This window comes from Mirounga angustirostris, unplaced genomic scaffold (genome assembly GCF_029215605.1).
Source record: "Mirounga angustirostris isolate CCGP_5_RB_7025 unplaced genomic scaffold, mMirAng1.0.hap1 SCAF_8, whole genome shotgun sequence".
NCBI lineage: Eukaryota > Metazoa > Chordata > Mammalia > Carnivora > Phocidae > Mirounga > Mirounga angustirostris.
The window spans coordinates 138177137-138199468 of record NW_026991716.1 but is presented as its reverse complement, the minus strand read 5'-3'; the positions used below and the strand labels follow the sequence as shown (position 1 = coordinate 138199468).

Below are 22332 nucleotides of genomic sequence, written 5' to 3'. Positions count from 1 at the left end.
CTTCCCTTCCAGTACTTGTGGGTTTTGTGCTGTTCTCACAAGTGCAAGGTGAAGTGCATTGCAACTCTTGGAAAACTTTTCATCACAAATGGTTCAGTTCAGGAATGGCAAGTGGGTTTCTTTTTATGCCTCCCACCCATCTTTTGGCAGAAGCTATCTGGAGGATACCTTTATTGAGAACAACTTTGAGGTTGAGTCCAAAACAGTCCATGATTGATTGGTAATGTCAGATCGGGGTGGGGAGGGGGAATAGTAGTATGAGTGTAAAAGAGTGGTCATCCTTCTATTGGTCAGTGCAGCCTGGCAAGTGCCAAATTGCCATAATACTCCTTCTGGGTCTCCAAGGCTCAGAACATCTATTACTTTGGGGATTTGTGAAGGTCTTGGTGAAAAGCCACTGTGCGATTTATTGCTAAAATATTGCCCAGAGGTTTCTGCTATTGAACCTCATTGTGGATGAAACTGTCTTTTAGTGGGGTGCCTTCAATAGTTTGAGAGTGGTCCCCCTGGGCTGAACATTCAAGAGAGACACACTGTTTCTGAATCTCAGTGCCATCACACATAAATCCCATTAATGCAATCTTTGAATGAGAGCAGGCAGTCTCGAGAAAGGGGCAGGCATCAGTTAAAACTCGAGTCACCTCTCAATTAATTAAACTTAAAAACTGAAGGATAACACCTTCATTGAAAATTACCTTCTAGAAACATAGTTACTGAAATGGAATGATGCTCACAACCTGTTCCATAAAAGAAATAGGTGACAAAGACTGTATTTGGTATCAGTGCATCTCAACCTACCTGTGGTAAAGGAGTCATGTTTGTCTGTTTCCTATCTATTGCAAACCAATATATGGTTTTACTGGGCATAAAGAGCTTGAAGCTCACAACACATACAACCCCAAAGTGAACTCAACAACATCAGAACTGGTCTACATTCTGTTCAAGGAGGCCTGTCCACCAGTCACTCACTTCATGGCGATGTCAGATTGTATAAAAGTTTCTATATGCTTACTCCCAATTTCTGCACTCATCTGATTGCAAACAGAGGACAGCAATTCATAGACTGGCTCTAATAGTGCATTCTGTGCAATCCAATTTTTGGTAAAATAACATATATTTATATTTATATTTCCATGAAAAGTCTTTATTGTACCCTGGGTACACAAATAGATGTTCTAACACTGCAGGCCTTCAACGAGTATTTGTGGATTGACTGACTTCTCCAGAGTCTATATATGCATGAAAGATGGTCTAGAGGGATGAGCTCCATGTTCACAAAGTCATACCAAGGGCATTTGAATGTTTAGCTGATTTCATGAGCTAAAGTCTTTCAATTTGTAGATTACTCTCCTTTTGGAATTAATTTTTGTTTGATTTTGTAAATCACAGATGTTTACTTTCCCAGTCTATATTGGAGTCAAAAAGTAAGTTCTAGTTCTGGTTGGGCCAATAAATAATTTCTTTCTAAAAGTACAATAAAGTAAAGATCATTAGATCGTTTCCTGGCAATAAGATGCAATGAGTTCAAGTTCTCCTTTCCTTTAAATACAAAGACAAAATGTATAAATTGAGGTAATCTGGGTCCTTTTTAGTGCAGTTTGTATGTATGTATTAACACTGGTGTTCTAATGCAGGTTGTGAAATGCTGGTAGATGGAATATCCAATTTTGTGAGATTTTAAAGCTCCGTCTTGACATGAAAAGGTGAAAGCTATCTGAAAAATTCAAAACGAAACCTTTTTAAAATGTGACCTGAAGGAATAGTATGAGTATAAGAATACCCAGCATGAAATTTTTATATAAATAACAATGGATCTATGGCTACTGGACAGGAGTATACACAAATACTTCTGTTTTATTTTTTCTATATTTTTATTGAATTAATTGTGGTCTAGGTGATTTTACCATTTACCTTGAGTGTAGCAATTGGACGGCTGTGTTTGAGACACCACTATAAATATTAGGAGAAAAGGCCAGGTGGAAAAGAAAATGTTTATAGATTGGAAACTAGTATGAGCAGCAAGATAGGGAGAGGATAATAAATCTCTATTTCATTTTCATATTAAGATGCCTTAGACTCTGGAACCCAGAGTCTAAATTCTAATCCCAAACGTACAACGAGATAAGAAGTATGTGGGATGTGTCTACTTGTCCTAAAAACAGATTAGAGCTCTCTGTGTTACTCATTTCTACCTCTCTGCCAGGCAGGGCCGCTGAGACCATGGGTCTCTCTCGTGCCTCATGGGGGAAGCCCCATCACCTTCCTCAGCTCAGCCTCAGGCTTCAGTGAGCGGCCACAGTGACACCCCCCTCTGAGCCCCATAACATTCTCCTCGAGAGGTGTCCTCGAAAGCAGAGGCTTCCCACAGAAGCTCACTGCACCAAAAGGCAGGCTACTGTTCCTTTCAGTCTTTTCATCTAAATGAAAACTTCCTGCCAGCCTCTTTCCTATCCCCTTCACCCCTGACACTCAGGCTCTCTGGTAACCTTCATGGACCCAGACTCTGCCCAGGACATGCTGTGCGCTTTCCCCTTTACATCCTTTCTCCTCCTCAGAACCACCTTTCTCCTCCTCAGAACCACACTCCCTCAGGAATATGGCCCTTTTACGGAGGAGAAACACAGGCTTGGGAAGGTTAACATCATTTGTCCAAATGTCCCCCGAGTGTCAGTAGCTTATGGGGAGTGCAGACCGTTTCTGCATTCCCAGCCACCTGAAGGGGGGGGGGCGGGTCTCCTCGTCCCCACGACCGAGATGCTGCCTTTGCATTTTCTTTCGTACTTTTCCCATGACCTTCATGTGAGTACAAGACATTTTCTGCTTTTGCTTTAGACCTGGGTCTGTTTTTGTTTTGTTTGTTTTAAGTAAAACCATCTTACGCTTTCTATAACGATCTCTACACAATACTTCTGATAAAGCTATTGTAGGGGTTCTTTTTTAACTGAGAGACATTTTAGAAGTCGTGTAGTCTAATTTCCTTATTTTGCAATCAAGTAATTAAGGACCAAAAAGATCAAGTAACTCAGCTAACAGGACTTCACTCAGTTCGTGGCCCAGTGGGAGCAGGACCCAGGTCCACTCTCTATCATCAAGTGCTGACTCAGATTATCTTGTGAGGCTGTCATTTCATAAATTATTCTTTGACTACAAATATGGCATATTCTAGAAACTTTGAAAATCTTTGCCTTTCAATGTCAAAATTAATTTGTATGAATATAAAGCCTCCTCATTCTTCATTGAAATGACATTATCCGTTAAATTTTTTATAGTGAAGAATGGGAGATTTTGTTGCAAAAATAAAGGTTTTTAGCATTTGTAACATTGGAAAAATAAAATGACCTTAATAATTCCAAAGCATTATATTTGTTTAAGTGGGGACGAAGGATAACTGGGCAAATGCGAGTGAGCTCCCTACCTGGATTAATAGCATCGTGACGACCTCAGTTTCCTGGTTTTGACAACATACCACGGTTATGTAAGATATGATCATGGGACAAACTGGGTGAAGGGTACACAGAAACTCTCTGTACTATTTTTGCAACTTCTTGTGAGTCTTAGACTATTTCAAAATAAAAAGTTAATTTTAGAAAAAGTATTGATATATTGCTATGACAACCGGTCCTGAAAATGTTGTGTCCAAAATGACCATGCCATTGAGTTTTTCCTTTCAAGGACAGGACAGTCGCTGCACTCCAAACCCAGCCCTACCTCCCTGGCCCTGCACCATCCTCTGTCTCCCAAGGAACCAGCTTCAAACATCAAGGGGTTAACTAGAGTTTTACAGGCTGGCCTGAGAGTGGAGAACTCCTTCTTACCATTGTGTCCTTGGGGAAATGCTCCTGTGTTCCAGGACCCAATTCACAAGTGTACTTTCAGATCCCTGCCCATTTGTAAATTGTTTTATGTGTGTGCTGTCTTGAGTGTGACCTTGGGTTCAGTGCAGAGAACAAGTGAAACTGAAGCCACAAGCTGTGGATTTCTTCTGTTTTGAAATAAGCATTCATCTTGGGATGGACAAAGAAAGAAGTGTGACCAATAGGTGATCAATTATGTTTTGCCAAAGCCAAAGTCTTATAAGAAGACTATGATCAACCCCCCCCCCCAAAAAACCCAAAAACAAAAAACAAAAAAAGCTATTTGTGTTTCTTCTACTCTTTGACTGTTTTAGTCCTTGGTGTTCATGATCTTGCTGTCTTTGCTTACATACATGTGGTGTATAGGGTTTTGTGTGCACATCTCGTAACTCACCTGAAGACACACCAGAACAGTTTGTATTTGATAAGCTGGCTGTCCTGGGCATCTTCCACCTGTGCTCACCAATGCAGCCACTCTCAGCAGCCTTAACCACCCCCACCCCCACCCCCACCCCCACCCCCACCTCCATTTCTGCAGAAGGTCCCATCCCCAAGCTCTTCTGGGAATCCCTGGGGGCTGTCTTTTATGTGCAGCCCACAGACTGTATTGGCAGTTTTGGAATGTCCCCCCTTCTTATACCCTGCCAGGAATCTCTACAATGACGGTAGGATGGGGTGGGCGTTCTCCTGTGCACTGGAGAAGTACATCTTACTCGCGGGTTCAGTTCTCAAGAAAGAGAACACAGAGAAAAGAATGCGTGGTCAAAAATCTTGCTTGAGAGTCTTCTCAGTGCTCCAGAACCAGATCAGATCGTGGTTTCTCTGGTCAGGGACCAGGTGGAGAACTGGCGTGTACTGAGAGATCATCTTGCTAGAAACTACAGCAGGAGAATGGTGATGTGTGCCCCTGGGAGGCTTGCAAATGCCAGGGAAGAGTCACTGCACTGGGTCAGGGCCTCTGTTCCCTGAGTGGGAGTTGGGGGGAACTAGATGGGGCTTCTCTTCAAGCCTCAGCCCCCCTCCCCGATTTCCACTGCTCCCCACCTCTAGTTTATCCCTCAGGTCTGCATGTGTTTTATCCCCCAAACAGTCAGGGTTCAAGCTCTTTTCCACAGGTCTCCTGTGCTACAGTCAAATGAGGGGGCATGCCTGGGCATATGTCCCTAAATAATCTGTCCAGAGACAAATTAGGATGACTACCTATTTGGCCAGCCAGTACATACCTGAATCTCAGCTCCAGACTCAGCCCAAACTCCCTGTTACATGCTAATACTGGCCTGCCCACTGGGTCTTCCATAAGCCAACCCCCTGGCCTCTAACCCTTTGCAAGGTCTATTCTCATAGACCCCTCCTCAAACCCATGCCAACTACTCTTCTAGTTATGCTTAATCCTTCTCTCATATCTTAAATGCTCTCTCTTATCACTGTCTTCTGCCTATGTCACATCCTATATATATATATATATATATATATATGCACACATCCAATATATATGTACAAGGTGCATTGTGTATATATATATCGTGTCCCTTTATATCTATCTATATCTATATCTATATCTATATCTATATCTATATCTATACACACTTATATCTATATTCACATACCCATGTCTTTTATAACCCACAGACAGCTACTATATAGCAAGGTGGTTCACTTCTGGAAATGGCCCTAGAATTCTGCTGTCACTCATTTGTTGGGTGTCTTAGACACATCACTGACCCCCGCTGAATCTCAGTTTCTTCTTTAGTGAAACGAGGGTATATAATAGTATTAAGCCCACAGGATCGTAGAGAGAAATAAATGAAACACTGGAAGTTGACTGCTTAGCACAACATTGGACAAAAAGAAGGGTTCAGTGTTAGCCGTTCTTCAGAATGTTTCCCATCTTTAGACTGCACTCAATCCCACTTCCCCCATGTCTCTTCCCTACATTTGCTTCTCGTAACTCCTGGGTATTTATGGCCATGTTATTGCACCTACCCTCAATACACACCACTTAGCAGGAGGTACTGTTTCTAACTGTGCCCTACAAACTGAGTGTCTTCTTAATCTCCCTAGTGACCAAGACTGCATTATGTATTTCTCTCGTATGTGTTTCCCAACGTAATGCTGGACATTTCACAAGATATTCTGCAGATAATCCATCGGCTCTCTGTGTCACTTTAAGGGAAACTTAATGACCCATTTGGTTAATAGTTTAGAATATTCATATTCTCTGAAACACTTTTTTTTTTAATGCTTTGGTTTAATAATACCTTCCCCTATATACAAGTGAGAAAAATAAATTAGGTCTTCGGTGGTTTCCAGAAACGATTCTTCCCCATTCATCCAAGAGCAAGAAAGCCATGAGCTCACATTATCCAAATGGGCCCAGATGCCCGACGCAGTTCCTAAGTATTATTCCACTGACATTTTCTGATGTGCTTCTGATCTGCCCGTCATGAGTTGGTAACGCCAAAAAGCAAGTTACAAAGGAAACTTGGCAGGGCACCAGGTGATTTATGCCTTAGTGCCCTTGCAGGTTATTATATAGACCCAGTCTAAAAGATCCTCAGTTTGCCTTGTTGGCAGGCGTTCGTTGAGAGGAGCGCATTTTATGCACCAGATACAACGATAAACAAACTGATTTTTTTTTTTAAAGATTTTATTTATTTATTTGACGGAGAGAGAGAGACAGCGAGAGAGGGAACACAAGCAGGGGGAGTAGGAGAGGGAGAAGCAGGCCTCCCGTGGAGCAGGGAGCCCGATGCGGGGCTCGATCTCAGGACCCTGGGATCATGACCTGAGCCGAAGGCAGACGCTTAACGACTGAGCCACCCAGGCGCCCCAACAAACTGATTTTTAAAGAAATCTCCCCACTTGGCTATCTTATGACTGTGAAGTCTCCATTGGAGAACATCAAACAAATTTCTGCAGATGTTTGTCTGAAGTGATTAGCCTAATCCTCCCTCAGATGTCAAATGACGCAAACAGCATGGGAATCATAATTCTAAGTATGATTTTTCAGATGGCGAGTCCCTTCTACATGGTATTTGTTAATACAAATATTTAGGAAATTTGGCTTGGGGAAAAAATGTGAAATTGAGCTTTAAATACCAGCTCTGCGATAGGATTCGAGATTAGCATTATCCTTTCAGGAAAAGCAATGCTCATGAACTCGTAAGCGGTGGAGACTTTTCCAGATGCTCTGTAAATGAACTGCATGAGCACTCCCTGCTCACAATGCAGTCCCTTAAACTTCAGACAGTGGACAGTCCGGAGTGTTGTGACATTAAAGAAAGACCATTTAACACGGTATAAGATCACCTGTAGAAATCAACTAGACAGGTGGATTTTTTACACGATAAAGTGGCCTTTAACTTTTAAACAGGAACTATGGATTCTAGTCCAGGGAGCATGTGTAGATACACCCTAAGTTTCTGAAATCTCAAATTTAGAAACCTAAAATATTTAGGTTTAAAGTTTGCCATCCAGACATGTTAGAAAATAATTCTTGCCCTTCCTGACGGAGGCTGGCGTGAAGCCCCAAAGGAAGCAAGACCTGACTTTAACCCACTTACATTTCAAATAATAAAATAGTAACTTTATAGATCTTATTTCATTGAATCCCCAAACCATGAGGAAGAACAAAAAGTTTTGTACAAAACAAACACCAACTTCATAAAATAAGTGGAATCTTTCAGATAGGCATAGATTTTTCCCCATGGAGGAAAAAATCATTAATTTCTAAAACATGTCATAAACTCAAAATACATTGCTTATTGAAAAACAGATATTGTAAAAACTGTCAGACTCCATTTTGTTTTAGAGGATGGCACTAAAAAAAAATCACTGCTTAGGAGTCAAATAGGAATCACGTCTGATGTTACTAGAATAACCCCACTGTGTTAGTAAACTGTAAGACTGTCTTAGGCAAGCTTTAAAAGATACTAAAACTTCAAGGTGTGACTTGAAGGGAAGAAAGAATTCAAATAAGTTTGGGTAGTCTTTGCAACCAAATTTTACTTTTTTACTGTAAAACTCAGAGCCCTCGAGGTGCATTGTGTATTTCCAAGAGGGGAGTGTGATGTGCACGGTCTTGTCCACTTATGTTGACCATGGAATCCTTCTACCACAGATCATCTTAAAGGACTGATATATCCTGGCAGCATATTTGGGGAAACATACACAATGCTGCAAATGGTTTGATGAGGTCTGTGATGGTCTCCTGTGGGTAAGAGAAGTGTGGTGGGACAGTGCCAATGTGACTTGGTGGCTTTATGGCTAGTTAGAGAACCAAGCCCAAAAAGTGTAACAAGGAACCAGTTCCACAAAATCTCAATTAGCCCTGTCTTCATTTTCATTCGTTCATTCATTCATTCATTCATTGAGTCCCATTGTTGGGCCCAGTGCTAGAGGCACAGAGATTAATAAAATACTATTCTTTTCTTTAAAGAGCTTACTTTTTACAGGAGGAAGGGTGAGAGGCATGTGACCTCAGATCAGAGGCTGGGACGCTGGGGACATAAAGGAGGGGTGGTCAGTTAGTTCTGCCTGGGAGTCAGACAACCCCTTCAGCTGGGTCTGATACGTGGGGTGAAGGGCATTCCAGACTGAGGAGGATGAATGTACAAAGGCAAAGACAAGGAAGCCACATGTCACATTTGGAAGGCTGCAAAACTCTTCCTACAGCTGGGATTCAGAATGAAGAAATTCCTTCAAAAGATGAGGTTGCTAAATTGAGGAAAATTCCTTTAAGGATATGAGACTGGAGGCAAGGGCCATGTAGGTGGTCTGAGAGAGAGGGGAGAGGAAGTGGCGGCTGCACTTAGGAGCGACATTGGAGACAGAGGAGACTGAAGGGTGGGAGGGATGTTGAGATTGTAGGAAGGCACTGAGAATCTAGGGTGACCCCAGGCATCTGACTTGGCAGCTGGGGGAATGGATGGTGGTACCAGTCAAGAGCTTAAAAAAGCAGAAAGTGAGGAGAAAAGGGGAAAATCTGTTTTAGGTATGTTGAACTTCAAGCCTCCAGGGAACATCCGGATGGTGCTGTTTGATTGGCAATTTCTGGTTATAGGAGAAAGCCATCTGGGCAGCAGGTCAGAGTTTGGGAAATTGTTTGCCTGTATCTTCAATTTCTCTTTTCATTGTTATTTAAGCATGCTTAGGTCTCTCTACTCAAAGAAAGAAAAGAAAGGAGGGAGATGGAAGGGAATTAAGGGAAAGAGAAGAAAAGGGGCGAAAAGAGAGGAGGAAGAAGGAAGAAGCCAAGTTTCCTAGAACCCCGTTCCTCCGGGGCGCTGCCCACCCCTTCTCCGGGTCGCCTGCTTCTCCCCACCTCAATCCTCTACTGCTGTCACTTCACCTGGACTCACCACTCCACTAAGACTATGATGGCAAGATCATTAAGGACCTCCTTTTGGTTTGCCATTTGCAACAACATGGGTGGATCTAGAAAGTACAATGTTAAGCGAATTAAGCCAGTCAGAGAAAGGCAAATACCCTATGATTTGACTCATATGTGTAATTTAAGAAACAAAACAAACAAAGGGGGGTGAGGGAGACAAACCAAGAAACAGACTCTTAACTCTAGAGAACAAACAGATGGTCACCAGAGGGGAGGGGAGCGGGGGGGAAGGGGAAAATAGGTGAAGGGGGTTAAGAGGACACTTATCACAATGAGTGCTGGGTAATGTATGGAAGTGTTGAATCACTATATTGTACACCTGAAACTAAGATAACACTGTATGTTAACTACACTGGAATTTAAAAAAAATCTTTTTGGCTAAATCCAGTTGATAAGAACCCAGTTCGTCTTTGACTTCCTAGCCACCCACCTTCAATTCTACTGAATTCTTCCTCATTCCGGAAGTACTTCCTTCCCTTGGATTCTGCAAGGCCCCAAAGCCCACTCCTCAGACCTCTTGTTGGGTCCTTTCCTCCTGTCTGCTCCTTCCACGTGGACATTCCAAAAGCTTCCTTGCAAATTGCTCTCCTCTTCTCATTCTACAAACTCTCCTTGGGCAGTCTCAACGGCCCCATGGCTCCAGCTATTCATATTAAAGCAGTTGTGGCTACAGTAGCAAATGTACCCCAAATATATAATGTCTCAAAGTTAATGGGTGCTTGCTTTTGCCCATTCAAGGAGCAACTCAGAGCCTCATCACCTCATGTCCCCAAATTTGCCATTCTCTTACTCCCACCCTCTTTCCCTCCTCCTACCTCATTTTGGGAGGCAGAATTTTTGTTTGTTTATACTTCCTCTGCTCTTACCTCTTTTGGTGGAATAGAAACTAGAATGTTCCAGATATTTTTCACACACTTCATCTCATTTAAACAGTTATGCTATTTTTAATAGAGAAAACCAAGATTTAGAGAGAGAGTTAATTCACCCAAAACAGCAAGTACAGAACTAAAATCCAAGCCTGTCAAATTCTAAATCTGATGGCTTTCCCACCTGGTCGTGCTGCTCTTTTTTTCTCTTTCAGAAAGAGTGAAGTTCAAACAAGAACAAGTCAACCATCAGTAAGAGATAGGGTTGAGATTCAGACCCAGGTTTCTAAACCTGCAACCAGAGTTCTAAGTCCTTTTTATATTAGTCTATTCTATATCTTTATCAACATTCACGATGAATTTCCCAAGCTCCTGACTCTACGTTTGCAAAGTAATTGACATTTGACCAAGAGGGACTTGGGCAGAGCCCCAAGGAAAGCCCAGGGATCACTGCTGATGTCACCCACACTCCGTTTGGCTCCCAAGTCTGTCTCAGAAAAGGCCCTCCTTACTGCTTTAGATGGTAAATCGCTACTGCCTGAATTCTTGAGTCAACCTGGCCAAGAATATAGAAAGTAGAATTTCCACCCCAAAAAAGTGTTGCACAACAGATAGCTCCTGACATTTCTGGGCGAACACTTCTCCAGCCTCTAGTAGAAAGGCCCATTCATTTTGGTGTTTGATAGGCACAGCTACATAGTTCCCGGTGAATTGAAATTTTGTCCCCAAATCCATCTTTGAAAGGAATTCTAAATGGAGTGGGGAGAAAGAGAGAAAATTGGATGGAAATGGATGGAAATTACTCTTCTCTAAACAAATTTAAAAGCCCTCCCAATGCCCAAAACATTCAGGGTTCTCTGGGTGTCTTGCAAGCCCATAAATGCTGGAAACACGCTATGCCACTTGCTACCGATATTAACGTTAGTGGTACCTTCTCAAATGAAATCAGGAGCAGTTATATATCACCAGGGTAGCTATTCTTCTCTAAAAGCATCCCACATTCAAGTGTTGCTTTTGTCCATCTGTAAATTCTCCTGTTGTTCCTGTCTTCACAGATGGGTGATCCAAGCCCAGGCTTTGCACAGATGTACCTTGGTGCTGCCAAAGGTAGCTTTATGAAATGTGGGTTCTTGGGCATAAGTACAACCAGGGGCTCTATGACACTGGAAACCTTCCAAGAATTCTTGAGCCCATTACAAGCTGTCCTTTCTGGGGGCAGGCACCTGATACCCAGACGTGGGAGGGAGGGCCGGGGGGCCTGACCCATGACTGTACTGCCTCCTCTGACCTTCTTCACTCTCCCCCACCTTCTACCCCCAAAATACACTTGACTGCTGGAATATTGTATTTCAAAACACTTAGTTAAAATAATACATGCACCTGAAAGAAAATTAAATGATACAGAAGGGAATATGGGGAAAGAACAATTTTCCATATGGCTCTTCCACATCCGCCAGAGCTGACCGTTATTTAATGATTTCCATTTTTGGTCCTACTGGAAATTACCACTGTAATGTGCAACTATGATTCATTACAAAATGCTTCCATTTCTTGTTTAGCAAATCTTGACAATATCCATTGACCCTCTTCTGCAAAAGATAAGGTATTCCTTTCCCATAATCCTCTAAGTATTTTATGACTACAGAATAATTTATAGTTTTCCCTATTTAAAAAAGTTATTCATCTCTATTTCTTGTCCTAGAATCCTAAACAGCATTTCCTGGCTCAACCACAGAAGAATATTGGCATCCCTCCCTCCCTAATTTTCCACCTTTTTTACCACCCTCTGTCAAGAGTGATAGAGACCTCCAATGTGAACAATGACATGGACAACTCCTAAGTGAGGAATAAATCTCGCTGACTCTCAAAGGTGTGCACCCTCACAAGTCCATTGTCACTCGAATCTTTCAATGGGCTGCTAGCATTTGAAAATAAGGATGACTTTCTTATTCTACCTTCAGTTACTGTTATCTCGTCATTCACTTTTGTATTAGTCTGCTTTGAGGTATGGTCACAAATGACCTGAGAAAGCTTTTAGCTTCTCCTGAACAGAACTGAAAGTCAGAGGAGGAAAGGAGTGAAGAGTTCCTATAATGTTATGTATCAACATGGCCACACACTTGTAAGCTTACTTGTGTCTTCTGGCTCCGCTCTTATTCAACCCCAAGTGTACTAACTCCATCACACAAGGGCTCGCTGCCCGATCTCATGACTTGGTTGGTCTGACAGAACCCAGCTTGTGGTAGGCAACTATTGTCATGCCATCGTTTCGTACCTCATGGTCAGGGCTCAGGAGTAGGCTGGTTGTTCTCCAAAAGGCATCTAGTTCTTATTACAGTTGGCATGACCACGCCCCAGAAACTTAGGGGTCAGTGTTACTGACCTTTAGGGTGTTAGGACATGGGTTTTAAACTCTTCGTGGCACTTTTTCCCACCACTGACAACCCTAATCCCACAATATCAGTCAGGTTGTGTGGCCCACCTGGCAGGGCTGCTTGCATCAAAGCTTGGACCGGCTCTAGAGCCCTCTCCTGCTGTAGATGACACTCCAACATGGCAGTCTTTGTGCCATCCAGTATGTGGGTTGACATTATGCTTCTTTCTTTATGGTGGGCGATATAACATGTGATCATTTGTCCTATTCTTTTGATGGGATTTTATATCCCTGGCCACTGGATCCCTAAAAATTTTACTGATAGGGCCAGCCCCTGAATCTTCATGGAGTTTATGTGACACCCTCTGGAATACACGTGCCTTATCAAAGATTTCAAAGTACGTGAGACGTCTTGTCATCCAGTCCCATTAGCATGATGCCATTGATAAAGAAAATCAATGTGCAGGGTGTTCAAACAGTCCAGATCTCCTTGGACTATATTATGACAGAGAGTAGGAGAATTAGCTAGGTCTGAGACAAACTGCAAATTTATACTATGGACCATTTCATGTGAATGCACCATCTTCCTGATCCTCTTTTTTGCATAGGATGAAGGAGAACATATTTGCCAAGTAAGTGGCCACATATCATGCATCGTGGCTGTGTTAATCTGTTCTAGCAAATTCTATCAAAGATAATACATTTGGCATGAGCTGCACGTCATACTACCCCTCAGTTAAGTTTTTGGTATTCTACTGTCATTCCCCAGGGCTCACCCACGTTTTTTCAGGGCCCAGAGGGGTGAATTCAATAAAGATATGTTGGAAAACACCATCATTACACCCCTCAGATCTTTAAGGGGGACACTAATTACCATCACCTCCCCTCTGAGGATGAAATATTGATTTTTATTTACTATCTTCATGGAGACAAGAGGTGGGGGAAGACCACTTTCTGAAGGCTTTCACTTGGGCTCTTATCCCAATAGTCCAAGGACCTAATGTGGAGGTCATACCAACCATCAAGGATGTCCATCCCAATTATATATTTGGGGACCAGGGAAATGTCCATTGGACTCTGTGAACCTAATCTTAGCCATGACTCAATTTATTACCCACCCCCAATATGCCCACTCTCTAACATGGAGGCCATGATAATGCTTTGAGTTATGGTATATCTATGTCAGCTTTGACCCTATGTTCAACAATCCTTGAAATGTTGGATATTCTCCTTCTCCAGTGCACAGTTACTTGAGTAAATGGCCCTATGCCCCTTTGGGGAAAGACTGGGGTAATCATTATCGTGTACACTTGCTGTGAGGTTGCAGAATCCTTCCTCCTGGAGACCCAATCATTTTTTAATAGATGAGTTTCAGGTTAAAAAATTTGCTCAGGTTCAGCAACTTCTTAAAGAATCATGGCACTTTATTGAAGTAATTGCCCTCAATCTCCTGATCAGTCATTCATGGTTTCTTTTGTTGGCATAGAGTGAGTGAACCTTGTTGGCAGCACATTTAGTTTTCCCCTAAGAATGCTGTAGTATACAAACCATCTCTGTAACTCTCAGACAGTCAGGTCCCCTGACTGACCCTCCAACTTTGCCATTTATTGTGGTGACTGCACCCATCCGGCTTTGGGTGATTAAGTACCTCCACAGGCTTTTGGGTTTTGGGTCTTACCCCACTGATATCAGAGAGCCAAATTCTGTCACAGCCTCTCCCCAGATCAGCCCTGGCTTGCAGAGGAGATCCATCACTAGTTTCTCAGTGACGCTGGTGCTCCTCATCAGTGCACTCCTCGTGGCCCTGACAAATCCTCAAGGCACATCTGCATTCAGTGGGTTCCCCATCTTACTGAGTCTGTCCACCTACCCCAGCATACACTTCTCTGAGCTTTCTCATCTTCTCCAACATCAGCCATGGTAATTCTGGCATTTCTAGCCCCCCTCACCTGGCATGGACCATCACTATTTCCAGACTTCTGGGAGCCCCCATAGTAGGGAGTTCATACTATACTCTGAGGTCCTTGCCAGAATCTTAAATCTTGTGACCTGGAAAACTGCTCTCAAATCAATAAACTCCCCTTTAACCAAACTTATGTTTTGGCCTCTTTGTTCAAAACAGTACCCTCAGAATCCAGTCTTATGTGTCCCCTTCCAGCTCCCATGCTTACAGGGCTAATCACTCTTCTTTGGGGTAATCCCTTTCCTCCCTTGTCAGAATCAGTGCACCCCTGTCTGGGTCCCCTGTAATTGAACCTTAGCTATAGACCTGGTGCTAGGAGGGGAGGTGGCTGTGGAGCTGAGGGGCCTCATGTTGTCTTATGAGGCAGCAGCCTCCGCATTGTTTGCAAATAAGAGGGAGGGGTAAGCCACTTCCATAGGCTCAAAGGAATTCAGAGGAAACCACAGGAATCCAGATTCAAGATGGGGGAAAATAGGGGGGTGGCTGGGAGATTGATGTTTGCAAAAAGTGGTGGAGCAGAAACATCCAAAAGTCCATCCCTTCATAAAAGCAATGAAAAAAAAACTGGCAAAAACTAGCAGAATTAGCTTTTCAGAACTCTGGAAACTAACCAAAAGCTTGCAGTAACCATGGGAACACTTATTCAAGAAAAACAGTTCAATCTCAGTAAGAAAAGCAAGCTTTGTGGCTTTTTAATTTAGACTAATCCCAACCACCATGCCCCAGGTCAGTGATAGCCTTGAAAACCCCATCCTGTATCCCTGCCACCAGTCCAGAGGGAGCAGAACAGACTTATTCACAAAGAATTCTATTATTTGTTTTGATCAGTCTGCAGGATCCCTGGAAGACCAGCTCAAAACGCTTGCCTTTATGGTGCCTAACTTGCCTCCACTCTCTAGGAGCATTTGTCAAAAATATTTACAGGCAAATGTAAAAAAAAAAAAAAAAAAATTAAGAGGTAATAAATGAGTTCAGAAAAGTTGCAGGATACAAGATCAATATGCAACTATTGGTTGTATTTCTATACACTAACAATCAACAACCCAAAAATGAAGTTTAAAAAATTCTGCTTACAATAGCAGCAAAAATAATAAAATATTTAGAAATAAATTTAATCAACAAAGTGCAAAACACTTGTCCATCAAGGACTGTAAAACATTATTGCAAAATACTAAAGGAGAACTAAATAAATGGAAACATATCTCTTTTGTGGATTGGAAGACTTAATATTGTTAGAATGGCAATATTCTTCAAATTGATCAACAGATTCCACTCAATCCCTATCAAAATTCCAATGTTTTTTTTTTTTTTTTTTGCAGAAATGGACAGGATGATCCTAAAATCCACGTGGAAAATGCAAGTGACCCCAATTACCCAAAAGAAGTTTAAAAAAAGAACAAAGTAGCAAGACTCACACTTCCCAATTTTAAAACATACTAAAAAGTTACAGTTTCAAAACAGTGTGGTACTGGCTTCAAATAAATGCATAAACCAATGGAATAGAAGTGAAAGGCCAGAAATTAGCCCATACATCTGATTAATTGATTTTTGTCAAGGGTGCCAAGACCATTCAAAGGAGAAAAGAATCTTTTAATACATGGTGCTAGAACAACTGGATATCTACTTGCAAAAGAATGGATTCGGAGCCTCACCTCACACCATATACAAAATTAACTCAAAATGAATTAGAGACCTCAATGATAGACCTAAAACCATAAACTTCTTAGAAGGAAACGTAGGTGTAATTTTTTAGTGACCTGATGCATGCCACAACATGGATGAGACTATAAAACATTATGCTACGTGACAGAAGCTGGATTACAAAACACCACATTTCATAAGACTCCGTTTGTATGAAATACCCAGAATAGGCAAATTTATAGAGACAGAAAGAAAATTAGTGGTTTCCAGGGCATGGGAGAAGAGGAAATGGGGGGCGGGGAGGGAGGGACATGGTTTCTTTTGGGTTTGATGACAATGTTCTGGAATTAGATAGTGGTGATGGTTGCACATTTTGAATATACTAAAAACTGCGGAATTGCACACTTAAAATCATTATGATGGTGAATTTTATCTCAAAAAATTTTTAAAAAAATACTTGGAGGAACATTGACTTCTTGTCCTTATTCCTTGAGTCCTGATCATATTCTTTCCAGCATCCCAACTCTGGCTTTACACCCTGCCTTGGTTTGCATTTAACCTCTGGAGCTTGGCTACTCTGATAATTAAGTTTGGGACTCATCCACAGCTTTGTGTTCTCTGCTGCTGCAGGAGATGGGGGCATCTTGGTATGTTACCCAAGGGAGCTTTCAGTTGCTTGTTAAGCAATCTCAGGCTGTATTTTTCTCTTAAATACCTGATACATCACATCAGCTATATTATAGCACATCTCTTCCCCTGTTATCCCAACCTAGTTCACCACCAGAGAAGGTTTAAACCATTAGACTATTGTCTTTGGCCAGGGGCTATGATGGGATCCTCATTACCAGCCAGACAAGTGAGTGTGCCCACGTCAAAACTCCATTTTTTTTCCCCACCTGCTTTCTCAGGATATTCCTGCCTCCGATTGTTGCAGATTGGATTCCCTGGAAAAGTCTCTGAGATGAAATTTAGCATGCACCATGCTTTTTCAGGAATGCCCTTGACAGCAATGCCTGGGGAAGAGAAGAGAAAGAAGGAAAATGGGGCAGAGGGAGAGGTTGAGCTGCACTGCTAGTCCAACAGTAGCCTTAGAAGACCTCACAAAAACTTCTAGAACTACACTGGTCCTTCAGAGTTGTCCTGATTGGGCCAAAATAGCCAGACATTTATACTTTTCAATTGATCAGTCATTTCATGTACACTGCCCAAGGAAGGGGAGGGCAAGTCAGCTCTCTGTAGGTAACATCTGCCAACAGCACTCCCAGCCCCTGGGGCAATGAGTCTCTCATCGAAGGAGCATGTAGGAGGCACAGCTTGGCATCTGTCCAGTCCTGCATTGGTTTTGACTCTTCCAGCTGTTCCCCTAGGGATTACAATACAATCCTAAACTCCTCACAATCTACTCAGAGTTCCTATTCCACTGCTTCTTAGAACATGAGGGAACCTTGTAGCAATACGGTTCCATCTGTCACCATCCTTGGTTCTATTGTTGTCACAGCTACATCCTTTATAACCCCCACACAGGGTTATACATGTTAAGTCTTTTAAAGAAATTAAGAGAATAAAAACTATGTATTCCTTTATACTTGCCGACATATTTAGTATTCTTAGTGCTCTCTCTTTCTCGCTCTCTCTCTTCCCTGTAACTCTAAATTCCTATTTGGGGTCAATTCTCCTCTGCCTGAAGAACGTCTTTTACTTCTTATAATGTGGATCTGCTGGTAACAGATTCTGTCAATTGTCAGACATCTGAAAATGTCTTTGCTTGCATTTTTGAAGGGTATTAATTCATTCATTCATTCATTCTTGGTTGACAGGTATTTTTATTCTGTACTTTCCAGATGTTGCTCCATTGTACTCTCGTCTCCATTTTTTCTGCTGTGAGGTCAGTCATTATTCATATTTTTGCTTCCCTATAGCTATTGTGAGCTTATTTGGTTTTTGTGTTTGTTTTACCATTTCCAAGATTTTCTCTTTATCTTTGATTTTCAGCAGTTTGACTACGACATGCTGAGGTGTGGCTTTCTTTGTATTTATCCATCTTTGGTTCACTGAACTATTTGGATCTATAAGGTAATGGTTTTTATCAAATTTGGAAAATTTTAAATTGTTAGTTTTTCAAATAATATTTTTTGTCCCACTTTTCTCCTTCTAGGACTTAAACACTTTTAGATTGCTTGATGTCATCTCACAAGTCAGTATCTTTTCAATTGTTTTTAGAATTGATTATTTTCATTAATCACTTGGCAAGTTCATTGACAATTTATTTGGTTTTACATAGTATGCTGTTAAATTTTCATTTTGGATATTTTACTTTTTAGTCGTAAAATGCCCATTTGGTTCTTTTTGCAGTTCCCATTACTCTCCTGAAACATTATAACTGTCTTTTTATTTTAAGCATTTTTCCTTTAATTCCTTAATATATTTATAATGGCTTTTAAAAATTCCTTGTCTCCTTCTAGTTATCACATTTGGGTTATTTCAGGGTAATTTTCTATTGGCGTTTCTTGTCTTGATTATGGGTCACATTTGCCTGCTTATCACATGTCCATCGATTTAAGACTTTATGCTAGAATTATGAATGCTGCGTTGTTAAGACTCCAAATTTTTATGTCTTCATCTAGCAACCATCTATTTTTGTGCCAACAGGCAGTTAATTTATTGGTAGATCAGGCTGATTCTTATGAGGCTTGACTTGAAACTTTATTAAGATGAGTCTAGAGTAGCCCATTCTCTAACCAGAGTAGCTATGTTTGTAAGTGTGGCCTTTCCCATGTGTCAGCTGAAAGTGAGAATGTTTGGTGATTTCTCTCTACTCTGGCTGGCTGGATGCCCATGACTCTTGGCACCGGCCGCCCTCCATCACCTTTGTGGAGCTCGGGCTCCTCAGCAGCTGTTCAGTCAGGCTGATAGATTCTACTCTGTTCATAAGCAAGTTATTGTTTGGTCAAAGACTTCATGACTCTGTAAGGGTGAAGGCTGCCACATTCATGTCAGCTTCCTGTGGGTCCATCCAGAGCCCTGCATGCAATGAGTTTCCAGGAAAGATTTATTGAGTGGATACATTTGATTTACATCAATTAGACACTCAGGGCTGACCCAGTCTACAGTAGCAAGTTTCTTCTCCACTTGCTTTAGACATCTCCTTCCATTCGTCCCTCCTTCCTCTCTTTCCTCACAATATCTTGAGTCCTAGAAAAAATTCTCTACTGTGGAATGATTTCTGAAAGGATAGTATTTAAAATAAAAACAATAAGGTCATAAGGAATCATTTTCCTACTCAAAAGGACAAAACACTAAGCAGTCTTGGGGCACCTGGGTGGCTCAGTCATTAAGCGTCTGCCTTCGGCTCAGGTCATGATCTCAGGGTCCTGGGATCGAGCCCCACATTGGGCTCCCTGCTCGGCGGGAAGCCTGCTTCTCCCTCTCCCACTCCCCCTGCTTGTGTTCCCTCTCTCGCTGTGTCTCTCTCTGTCAAATAAATAAATAAAATCTTTAAAAAAAAAAACCAACACTAAGCAGTCTTATTGTGGGGACCACTGATGTTGATTGTTGGCTGCAGAATCTCTTCTTCTATGCCAACAAGGCCACAGGGGAGGGAAGGGCAGCAGGACAATGCTGGGGTGATGGAGATATGCACCCCAGGGATCCTGCAGCCTTTTCTCCCCAGTACCTCCCCCACCCCCACAGGTCAGTGCTGGGCAGAGTGAAGGAGACTCAGCCATCAGCAAGATAGAAAACTTCTGGAAGGCACCCAGGATGGACTTTAGAGGCAGAGGATGGAGACAGGAAAGAATATGGTGGTCATGAAGACCCTGACTGTATCCCTGAGAAAACTGTGGTCCGGAGAGGGGCAGAGATTGGCAAGACACACTGTGCACTTATATTATAGAGTGGACATAACCCAACATCCTTTGGTCACATCACGCAGCCACCCTGCTGCTCTCTCTCAGACATTTCCTGGGAGCTGCTGTGCCCCTGTGTAATTTACAGAGGGGTAGCTTTAACCCCTTTACAGCCATCAGTGTCAGACCTGGAACCCTGTGGGCTAATTCACTTTTAAAAGATCACCCCAAATGCATGTGTCAACAAATTGCTGAGAGGCACTGGAGGGATCCTGGGAAGGAGGAGCACTAGACCAGGAGTCCACAGCCCCTCCCCCCCCCCACATAATCAGTGGTGTCACATCAGGTAGATCACTCTCTCCCTGAGCTGTTTCCTCCTCTGTAAAATCAAGACACCAGCCTCAGCCTCAATCCCTCCCTTCCTCACTTCCTCCCATCTTTTCTTCCTTTATTCAAGCATTAGCTGAACTCCTGCCAGATACGTGACCCAGAAATTAGTTAGTTGCTCTCCTAGATAGCTTCTACACCCCTATCAACTCTGTTGGATCATTGTGGGGATCAAGTAAGAAGGCAGATACCTCTGGTACAGCAGAGGTACTCTCCATGCACGAGGTACGATTGCTATTTTTAAAGCATTCCTATTTAAAGGCAAGGCTTCCTTTAGCAACATGTGGTGTGAATAATGATTTCCAGTCCATGGGGGAGACCTAGAATGATCCTTCTGCATTCCATTCTTATGAAAGCTCAACAGCCCCACTGTGTTGTCTGGCTGACTGTGAGCTGGCGCAGATCCAGCCTGGCATCCTGGTGGAGCAAGGTGCCCAACCCTACTGTCCAGTGCCCCTGTCCTGTCCCCAGGGAACACACAGCAGGTGAGCTGGAGAGTGTCCCGGCTCCCTTGAGCCGCTCATTGTAGTCCTCAGCCAACTCCATTAGGAAGTTGGGGCACCTGGGTGGCTCAGTCGGTTAAGCGACTGCCTTCGGCTCAGGTCATGATCCTGGGGTCCTGGGATCAAGTCCCACTTTGGGTTCCCTGCTGAGCAGGGATCCTGCTTCTCCCTCTGCCGCTGCCCCCCACCTGCTTCTGCACTCTCTCTCTCTGTCTCAGATAAATAAATAAATAAGATTCTTAAACCTTATTTTTTAAAAAGGGAGTTAGTGTAGCACATCGATATTGTGGGACATTTACTTAAGAGTTCTTCCACAGATATTAACGTGCTGCTGTGATGATTTTAAATTATCCCCTATTCAATGTGTTCCTACAATAAACATTCACATAGAAAAGTTCCAATCTGATATGCTCCCCTTCCCCACAACTATTAATCGTGATCGCTTTAATGTAACGCTGGCGGACAGCACATGGCTTCTGAGGTCTGGTGTGGGCCTGCGTGTCCAGCTCTGGGTCTGGCACCAAGCGGAAGCAATCACGAGTCCATCTCTACAGGCTCTATCAACTCATCCGCTAAATGAGAGGACAAACCAAACCTGTGAGGCTTGTGTATTTCCATAATTACACAGTTCTAACTGTAAAAGTTCCGACTTTATCGGATACTTCAGGATTTAGAGCTAACAAGGCAGTATAGAGTCTAGGTCTCTTGCTAAGTACCCCCACGCCCACAATCCCCTGCAAATGAAAGCCAGACACATCCTTTCTTTTCAGAGATCTTGCTTTGTAAGTTGGAGAACCCACGAAAGTTAAGGTACATCGTGGGGGATTCTATCTCCCAGGCTCAGTTCGTCTGTAAAACGGGTCAGCTGAATCACGGTGCTGGCCCCCGACAGATTTTGCTGACTTCTGTCAAAATACGGAGAAGATATGAAAGAGGGACATCATTCAACTTTTTTGAAGCTACATTCATTCTTTTTCTAAATTTTGAAATGATGCCTACAATTTCTAGTATCCAGGTGTCCTTTTTATAAATCAGGGCAATAGAAGAAAATTCGTTGTTGCTGGGGTTTGTTTCTCGCTTTTGAGTATCTTGCTAGCAGCCCTTTCTCAGTCATTACAGGTTTTAAATGTATTTTCCTGGTCCATAAGTACAACCAGCTGGAGCTGATAAGAGTGCGGATTTCTCATTCAAGTCCATTGTTCTGTTGCCAACAAGTCTGTGAGCTATCTATTTCATTAATTAAAGCCCTTTTACTATGATCTCAATCCCTCGATCTTTCTCTTGTCACTCAAACCCCAGCACCCACTCTTCATTCCAGCCACTGCTTCTCCAAGGCACCAGATAAGCTAATCGGCTCCTGGAACAGCCCTCCCATTCCAGGCTAGGCTCCTCCCTTCTCTCTAAATTCAAGGAAGATTTGCTTATTATCACAAACCTTTCCTGAATTGCTCCACCCTGTTGCAGTCACCATAATCTAAGTGATTACAGCCTGATAACATTAATGCAG

The 22332-nt window shown here is 42.5% G+C and overlaps 1 long non-coding RNA gene across 3 annotated transcripts in view; it reads left to right on the top strand.

Moving 5' to 3' along the window:
- The window catches only part of LOC123836801 (uncharacterized), a 49285-nt gene that overhangs the window by 7025 nt on the left and 19928 nt on the right, over positions 1-22332 (top strand). For 2 of the 3 annotated variants that reach the window (XR_010413834.1, XR_010413833.1), the window contains exons 2-3: positions 17908-17975; positions 18083-18163. This is a non-coding gene — a long non-coding RNA (uncharacterized LOC123836801). The remainder of the gene's footprint in view (positions 1-17907; positions 17976-18082; positions 18164-22332) is intronic. The other variant, XR_010413835.1, reaches the window with a different exon arrangement.